Here is an 8,922-nt window from a genome sequence, read left to right as displayed (position 1 = left end):
GGTTTCAGTCTCTACCATGGCGTATGTTGGTAAATATATTTTTCATAGATTCCCTTGATCAGCTTCAGGATGTTTTATTCTAAGTTTGCTGAGTGTTTTGATCATAAAATAGTGTTGTACTTTCTTTTCTTTTCTTTTTTAAATTTTTATATTATTCATATGTGCATACATTGTTTGGGTCATTTCTCCCCCTTTCCCCCACCCCCTCCCTTACCCACCTCCACTCCCTCCCTTACCCACCCCTCCTACTCCCTCCCTTACCACCCCTTACCCCTCTCTACTAGGCAGAAACTATTCTGCCCTTATCTCTAATTTTGTTGAAGAGAGAGTATAAACAATAATAGGAAGGACCAAGGGTTTTTGCTAGTTGAGATAAGGATAACTATATAGGGAGTTGACATACATTGATTTCCTGTACATGTGTGTTACCTTCTAAGTTAATTCTTCTCGAATTAACCTTTTGTCTAGTTCCTGGTCCCCTTCTCCTATTGGCCTCAGTTGCTTTAAAGTATCTGCTTTAGTTTCTCTACGTTGAGGGCAACAAATGCTATCTAGTTTTTTGGGTGTCTTACCTATCCTCATACCTCCCTTGTGTGCTCTCGCTTTATCATGTGCTCAAAGTCCAATCCCCTTGCTGTGTTTGCCCTTGATCTAATGCCCACATATGAGGGAGAACATACGATTTTTGGTCTTTTGGGCCAGGCTAACCTCACTCAGAATGATGTTCTCCAGTTCCATCCATTTACCTGCAAATGATAACATTTTGTTCTTCTTCATGGCTGCATAAAATTCCATTGAGTATAAATACCACATTTTCTTAATCCATTCGTCTGTAGTGGGGCGTCTTGGTTGTTTCCACAACTTGCCTATTGTGAATAGTGCTGCAATAAACATGGGTGTGCAGGTGCCTCTGGAGTAACCTGTGTCACAGTCTTTTGGGTATATCCCCAAGAGTGGTATTGCTGGATCAAATGGTAGATCAATGTTTAGATTTTTAAGAAGCCTCCAAATTTTTTTCCAGAGTGGTTGTACTAGTTCACATTCCCACCAGCAGTGTAAGAGGGTTCCTTTTTCCCCATATCCTCGCCAATATCTGTTGTTAGTGGTGTTACTAATGATGGCTATTCTAACAGGGGTGAGGTGGAATCTTAGTGTGGTTTTAATTTGCATTTCCTTTATTGCTAGAGATGGTGAGCATTTTTTCATGTGTTTTTTGGCCATTTGAATTTCTTCTTTTGAGAAAGTTCTGTTTAGTTCACTTGCCCATTTCTTTATCGGTTCATTAATTTTGGGAGAATTTAGTTTTTTGAGTTCCCTATATATTCTGGTTATCAGTCCTTTTTCTGATGTATAGCTGGCAAATATTTTCTCCCACTCTGTGGGTGTTCTCTTCAGTTTAGAGACCATTTCTTTTGATGAACAGAAGCTTTTTAGTTTTATGAAGTCCCATTTATCTATGCTATCTCTTAGTTGCTGTGCTGCTGGGGTTCCATTGAGAAAGTTCTTGCCTATACTTATTAATTCCAAAGTATTTCCTACTCTTTCCTGTACCAACTTTAGAGTTTGGGGTCTGATATTAAGGTCCTTGATCCATTTTGAGTTAATACTGGTATAGGGTGATAAACATGGATCTAGTTTCAGTTTTTTGCAGACTGCTAACCAGTTTTCCCAGTAGTTTTTGTTGAAGAGGCTGTCTTTTCTCCATCGTGTATTTTTAGTGCCTTTGTCAAAGACAAGTTGGTTATAGTTGTGTGGCTTCATATCTGGGTTCCCTATTCTGTTCCACTGGTCTTCATGTCTGTTTTTGTACCAGTACCATAGTGTTGTATTTTATCAAATTCATTTTCTATGGGTATTGAGTTAATCATAGGTTTTGTCTTGTATTAATATGGTATAGTAGATAGATTGATTTTCTTTGTTTTTATTATATTGTAGTAGTACTAGGGGAACATTGTGACTTTTACAAAAGTTCTTACAATATATCATAGTTGAATTCACTCCCTCCATCATTCTCCTTTATCCCTTCCTCCATTACTGGAATAGTTTCAACTGGTCTCATTTTTCCACTTGCATACATGAGTACATAAAATTTCCACTAAATTCAGCTTCCATCACCCTTTTCTTATATATCCTCCTTCCACTAGTACCAACCTCTTCTTTCCTGTTCTCTGTTTTGGAAAAAGGACACTTTTGTTTGTTTATGATAGCTATATGGGGAGTTTCCTTGTGACATTTCCATACATTTGTATTATAACTCAAATTGGTTTCTGTCCTCTATTTATCACTTTTCGACCTAATCCCCTTCTTATTGTGACTTTAATGGGTTTAAAACTCCATATTCATCCTTATATAGAAAGTACATCAGCCATATTCACCTTTTTAATTTCCTTCTTTTACTGTCCCTCTCCCATTAGTGAATTTCCCTTAGCATAACCGTTTTTCATAATATTGCTTGTGTGTTGAACAAACCTTGTATTCCCAGGAGAAATCCCACTTGGGTTATGTTTTACAATTTTCTTATATATTGCTGAATTCAGTTTGCTAGTATTTTGATGAGGATTTTTGCTCTTATATCCACAAGAGGTACTGATGTGTAGTTTCCTTTTCTTACAATGTTCTCATCTGGTTTCACAGTCAAGGTAATGCTGGCCTCATGTTTTCTCCTGTTCTGTTCTTGGGAAGAGTTTGTAAAAGATTGGCATCAATTGTCTATATATACAGTAGAATTCACAAGTAAAGCCATCTGGGAGTGGGATTTTCTTATTGGGAAGTTTTTAAATACAAATGCAAACTGTTATTACAGGCCTGCAAGACAAGGGTCCTGGTGGCCCTTCCCCTTTTCCTCATTCATAGTTCTCAAAATAACTACAGAATGTGCTTGGAATGCAATACTAGATAAGAAGGAACTGGCCAGGACAGCTTAGGCTCTATACCTGACCCTCCTGGAACAGGATGTCCTGCCATGCATTAGCCCATTGATTCCAGTTGTCCCCAGGTATAAAACTCAGGGCAATGTGTGATTTGGGGTTCCCTCCACCTTGCTGCAATGGGGGGCACATACAGATTGGCCAACTCTCCTGAGCCTGGGAGACCAGCTATCCATGAATTTTACTCTTCTATTTTCCCCTACTGTCTATCTATAGGTAATAAAGTTGTTTCCTTTACTTCTTGAATGTGTGTTCTGTCTCATCAGACTTGGGCAAGTGGATCATGATATTGGCAAAGTTCTGAATGTCATCTCCTGCAGTTGATACTGGTGAATGGTGAATCTGCTTCACAATATCTACTGAGACACTCAATTTCTTCTTGGATCTGTTTTGTTGTGTTTTTTTTTTCTATGAATTTTCCCATTTCATTTAGGTTATCTAATTTGTTGACATAAGATCTAGGTCACCTCATTTATTGGCATAAAATTGTTCATAGTATTATTCCTCATATAATTGTTATTATTTCTGTAAGGTCACCTACATTGGGTTTAGTTTGCTCTTTTTATCAAGTTCAGGCTTTGCAGTCTGGTTTTAGCTGCCTCACATGTGTTTTGGTATTTTGTGCTTTCCTCTTCACTCATCTGGAAATACTTTCTAATCTCCTTTGTGATTACTCTTTTGGCCCTTTGGCTATATAGGAATCTCATGCTTAATTTCAACATATCATTTGAAAAGATACTATAAATCCATTGGAATAGATAATCAAATGAGACATATTTCCTCCAAAATCCAAAGAGGCCCAGTAAGTTTTATGTATCTTTTTTAGTATTAGGAGGGTGTAGAAAGCAACTGTACCTGCATGAGATATCTTGACATGTCCCAGACCACAGAACTCCTACAAATTTCATTAATATGATAGGTCTGTTAACTCCTATTTGCCTTCTTTCTGACCCATGGACAAACAAGTGTCTTACCAGTGTGTCTATATTATTTGCTAATTCTTTTTTTTTTCAATTAAGGCAGCATTCAATTAATGTTACAATGAATACTTCTATTTGCTAATTCTTGCTCATCAGGTCCTATCACTTTTACTGATTGAAATGTGTCACCTTAAAAAAACAAATGTTGAAGTTCTAACCCCTCTGTCCTTCAAAATGTGACCTTATTTAGAACACCAAAGGTTAGAAGAAAACCACTAGAAGGTAGGAAAGAGACTTCACAGCCAATCCCAATCTACTCACTCCTAGTTCCAGAAAATCACTCACCTACTTTCTGGTCCTCTAGTCTTCTTCCTTTTCTAAAATTTCATGTAAGTAAAATTTGTAGCTCGGTGGTACAGCGCTTGCCTAGCATGCCTGAGGCCCTGGGTTCGATCCCAGCACCAAAAAAGAAAAGACAAAAAAAAAAAAAAAAACCTCTCCCCAAAAAATAAAATAGTGTGTAATCAATCTTTTTGTGTCTTGCTTCTTTTGCTCAAATAATGAATACTCTTGCATTTTACAATAAAGCATTTCCAATGAAGGATTTATAACTAGAACAGTATTCTACATACTATAGTGACTATTAAAAACACATTTAAGTGAAATACAGGGTGGCTATCAGGAAAATTATAAAGTGGTATCTTCATATACTTAATACATATGTATGCAATGTGGATAGCATTGTGTCTAATTTTTAGTGTCATACTCAAAGGAAATGGAATTTCACAGAAAAAAAAAATGAAAACAAGCCAAATTGGAAAAAATGGCAAACTGGGAGATATATTTTGTGTGTACAACTTCTTTAAAACACACACTTGACACTTTGTCCCCTTATTTCTGTGGAGTCCACTGCCTTCTAACTCTCACCTTGCCATTCTGTTACCATCAAATCTCCAACTTCCATTGAGAAAAGGGCCTGTCTCCCTCCCTCATGCTGTCGTCACCTTTCTCCTCTAATGTCCGCTTCTGCTGCCCCTCTGCCCTGTGCGCATCCTCCCTGCTGTACTTACAGCAGTGGCTCCCCACCATCTGCAGCAGCTTGGCGTATTCTCCCACCTATGCTACAGAGCTGGGCTGTAGACCCATCCATGAATTTTAGTCATAAAATTCCCTGCCTCATGCTGTGGATCTGAGCCTCCCAACTTATCAGTGTTTTACCTTCAGTGCTACTATCCTAGCTTTGTAAAGTGAGTTAGATCGGTGTTTTTGTGGCTCAGTCCCTATATGGAGTTGCATTTGAGGAAGCAAGGTTCATTGAGCAAGAATTCCAAGAGAACATCAAAGATTTTACATCATAAGATGCAGTAATATTCCCCAAACAACTTTCTCATGCTTCACCAATCCTCTCATCATTCAGATACTCAAGTCCTGACCTTTCCCAACCTTTTCCCCACTATCCACTTATGAAATCTTTCCTCTATGCCTTGCAGTTTTTTACCTCATACAACTCAATCAGGCATCCTTCAGAGAGAATCTTGCTACCTTTCCTTCATCCCAGCAAATCATCATGGAAAAATCTACAGGACCTGATAACATTCTGGTTTTCTCCTGAGCTCAAAAGTATTAAACATAAAGAACTTTCAAAAATGTAATCTTTGTACTCTGATTCCACTTCTTTCAAGAAATTCATATGAGAATCTCCTGGGGAAGAAAATTCATTATTCCTATTAGACAATTTTGTGCTGCTATAACAAAATGCCTCAGGCTAGGAAATTTATTAAGAAGTTTATTTTCTCACCATCTGGAAGCTGGTAAGTCCAAGATAAAGATGATAATAGGTTCAAATGTTTGGTGAGGGTAGCATTCTCTAGAGGAGAGGACACTCTGCATAGTAGAAGGCAAGCCTCCTTTAGAAAGGCTTTTATCCCATTCACAAGGAAGGAGCCCTGATGGACTAATTACCTCTTAAAGCCACCACCTCGTAATACTATTAAATTGCTCTTTGGCAGAGACATATTCAAACCATGATTTCCAGTCCATTTGCCAGATTACTCAAAAAGCTGGTAGTTTTGAGTGGGGCCCAAATGAGAAAAAAGCTTTGCAATAGGTTTAGGCTTCTTTTCAGGCTGTTCTTCCACTTGGACCGTATGATCCAACATATCCAATGCTGGATGGCAGTGAAGTGGCAGAGGTAGATAAGCTGTTAGGAGCTTCATTGGCTGGCCCCTGTTGTGAATTGCAGTGCAGACCTTTAGGATTTCAGAACAAGGCTCTGTCATCATCTTCAGATCAGCACTCTCCTTTTGAAAGACGTTTCTTGGTCTGCTAGTGGGCATTAGCAGAAACTGAATTCTGCATTATGGGGTATGGTTACTGTGTTATCATGTGACCTGAGCTGCCTATCATGAACTGGGTATTATTTGACCCACCCAGCCACAAAGTTAGGTGTGCACAGCAGCATCGCATCATCCAATAGAAGTGGTACATATGTGATCAAGCTCAAGAAGGTTCTGAACGCACAAGCAAGTCACATGAGAGAAATGGAGATAAGGAAGAGTGTGTCTGGAATACAGGAAATCCTTTAGGGTATCTCTTGTTATCATACCTGTGGTTAATTTCAATGGAAAACTACAACCCAATCCAGGCAGGAATATGAATGGCTGAGACCCTTCAGGAATGAAGGTTTTTGGTCACTGCCTGGTGAAGAATGTTGATCATGCCAGGCACTTGTTTGAGGTAAAGGGAATAAAAAATGAGTAGTAAAGAAGGTAGTAATAACCAGATTTGGCTATGTGACCCATTGGAGAAAAAATGGCTATAATCACCATGAATATTTCCTCCTAACTTTTTTGAGAATATATTTGTGTGTATACATACATATATGAAGCAAATTTCTTTCCTCTTATTCCTTACCATATGAGTTTAAATCAGTACTTAAGTACTGTTAATTTTATGTCACAGTACTTAAGATATGGATATAAAGAGAGGAGTACATATTGCCCAAGGACTTTATATCTTCTGGAGATTAGTAAATTCTCAGTTTATGCAGAATATTTGCATCATGCTAGGTGAAACTATAACCTTGCTATTTACTTTTAAAGATTAAGTACAGTTAAACCAAATGCATGAGTGCCATATTGACAAGGGGTGGATCTGGATCTGTAATGATTTAGGGTGGTGACTGGACTGAGATACTAGTTAGTTGGTAAAGCACTATTTACTCTCAAAGCTTCAGTAGGGACAGACCTCATCCCTCTTCTGCTGAAAGGAATACCAGGTGGTTTAGCATTTAATTAAAATGATTAGGCTCTCTTAGGTGTGTCTGTAAGAGTATTTCCAAACAAGATTGGCATTTGAGTAGATGGACTGAGTGATAGAGATCAGTCCTTAATGTGGTCAGTCACCAGCATATTAGCTAGGGTCTCAGATGGCACAAAAAGTCAGAAGGGTAGCCTCTTGTTTTCTCTCTCTCTCCTCCCCACCCCCTTCTGAATTTTGGGCTCCAAAACTCCCACCAGTGGCCCCTTGGACTCTCAGACCCTCATGCTCAGACTAACACCGTGAGTTTTATTTACTAAATCACAAAAGTTTAAAACTACAATAAAATTGTTAGAGCATGAATTTTCAAAATTATTTACTTTTCTCCCATTCTCTTTTGACTTTGGACCCTGTTGTACTATGAGGGTAAACCTATTTTGTAGTGCAGCTACTTCATTTTCTGTGAACTTCATGTAATTATACTTCGTTACTCAACTTGAAGCATATGTACTCAACTGGCATATATAACCCCAATTAGATTGACAGGCATAGTTATTTGCAAAGAAACTTCTATAAAACATTGATTTGAACCAACAATTTTGTAAAATTGTCTCCTTAGAACACAGTGGGAAAATAATTGGTTTAAAATGATTGGAAAATACCCCTTTCTCAAAGTCATGAAAATAACAAATGCATTCCTTGTGTTAAAGCCTTTGGATTAGACTGAGCCATACTACTGGCTTTCCTGCTCTCCAGCTTGCAGGTGATCTATTGTGGGACTTCTCAGCCTCCTTATGTGAGACAATTTTCCTGGTAAATCCCTTTCCTTTGGAAAACCCTGAATAAAACATTTTTTCGTTTTGAAAAATGAAATAATTCTAATTTTTAAAGTGGCTCTGTTTTTTATGTTTAAGATTTTTGTTACAAAAATGTACAGAGGTGTGGAGAATATTTAGAAATATTCTCAACATTTGTAATAAACAGTGTGAGTCTCCCCATTTCTTTATTCACACTCACTTGCAACATGACTTTGCTGCTCTACCATCAAGAGGTAGAGTGTACTGCACCACTCAATTAATCTAGGTTTAACCATGTGACTGCTTTGGAAAATGGGGCATTAATAAATGTGACGTACAATGGCAATGGAAGGGCTTGCTCATTGGGGCATATTCTCTTGCTGTTCTTGCTACTGCCATATAAATAAGCCTGGACTAGCCTGATGGATGATGAGAGACATGTGGCCTAATCATCCCCATTACTGCAGCCAACAGCCTGCCACCTGCCAGGCTGTACGAAAGGCAACCTTAGATCATCTAATAGTCAGCCCACCAACCAATCAGCTGACCATGGACGTGTGAGTCAACCAGGCAGCAGCCAAGTCAAGCCAAACAAGAGCAGCATAGCCAACTAATCATGAGGTTATACTGTTGCTTAAGCCTCCAGATTTTTAGGTGGCATGTTATACAGCAAAACAGCACTAAAAGTGACTCAACTATTTTTCATTAGGTCAACAAATATCTACTCGATCCCTCTGTTTATAAGGCTCTCACCTAAGCACAGGGACCCAAAACCAAATAAGACATGTGTCTACATAGAGGGGCCCACCACTTGCAATATCGTTACAGGTACCAGCAAAGAGATAATGGCAGCACAATCCAATAAATATTATAAAGAAGATATGACTAAAAATAAAGCAAAGCATGGAAACACTGATGAAGGGTAATTCATTGATTTGGGATAGTCTAGAAAAGAAAGCAGGTGAGATCAGAACTGGATCCTCACCAATGAATGAGGTGAAGGACATTTTTAATGTCTGA

Source organism: Castor canadensis, chromosome 1 (genome assembly GCF_047511655.1).
Source record: "Castor canadensis chromosome 1, mCasCan1.hap1v2, whole genome shotgun sequence".
Lineage (NCBI taxonomy): Eukaryota > Metazoa > Chordata > Mammalia > Rodentia > Castoridae > Castor > Castor canadensis.
The sequence above is the reverse complement of the archived record's forward strand: the minus strand, read 5'-3'. Positions refer to the sequence as shown.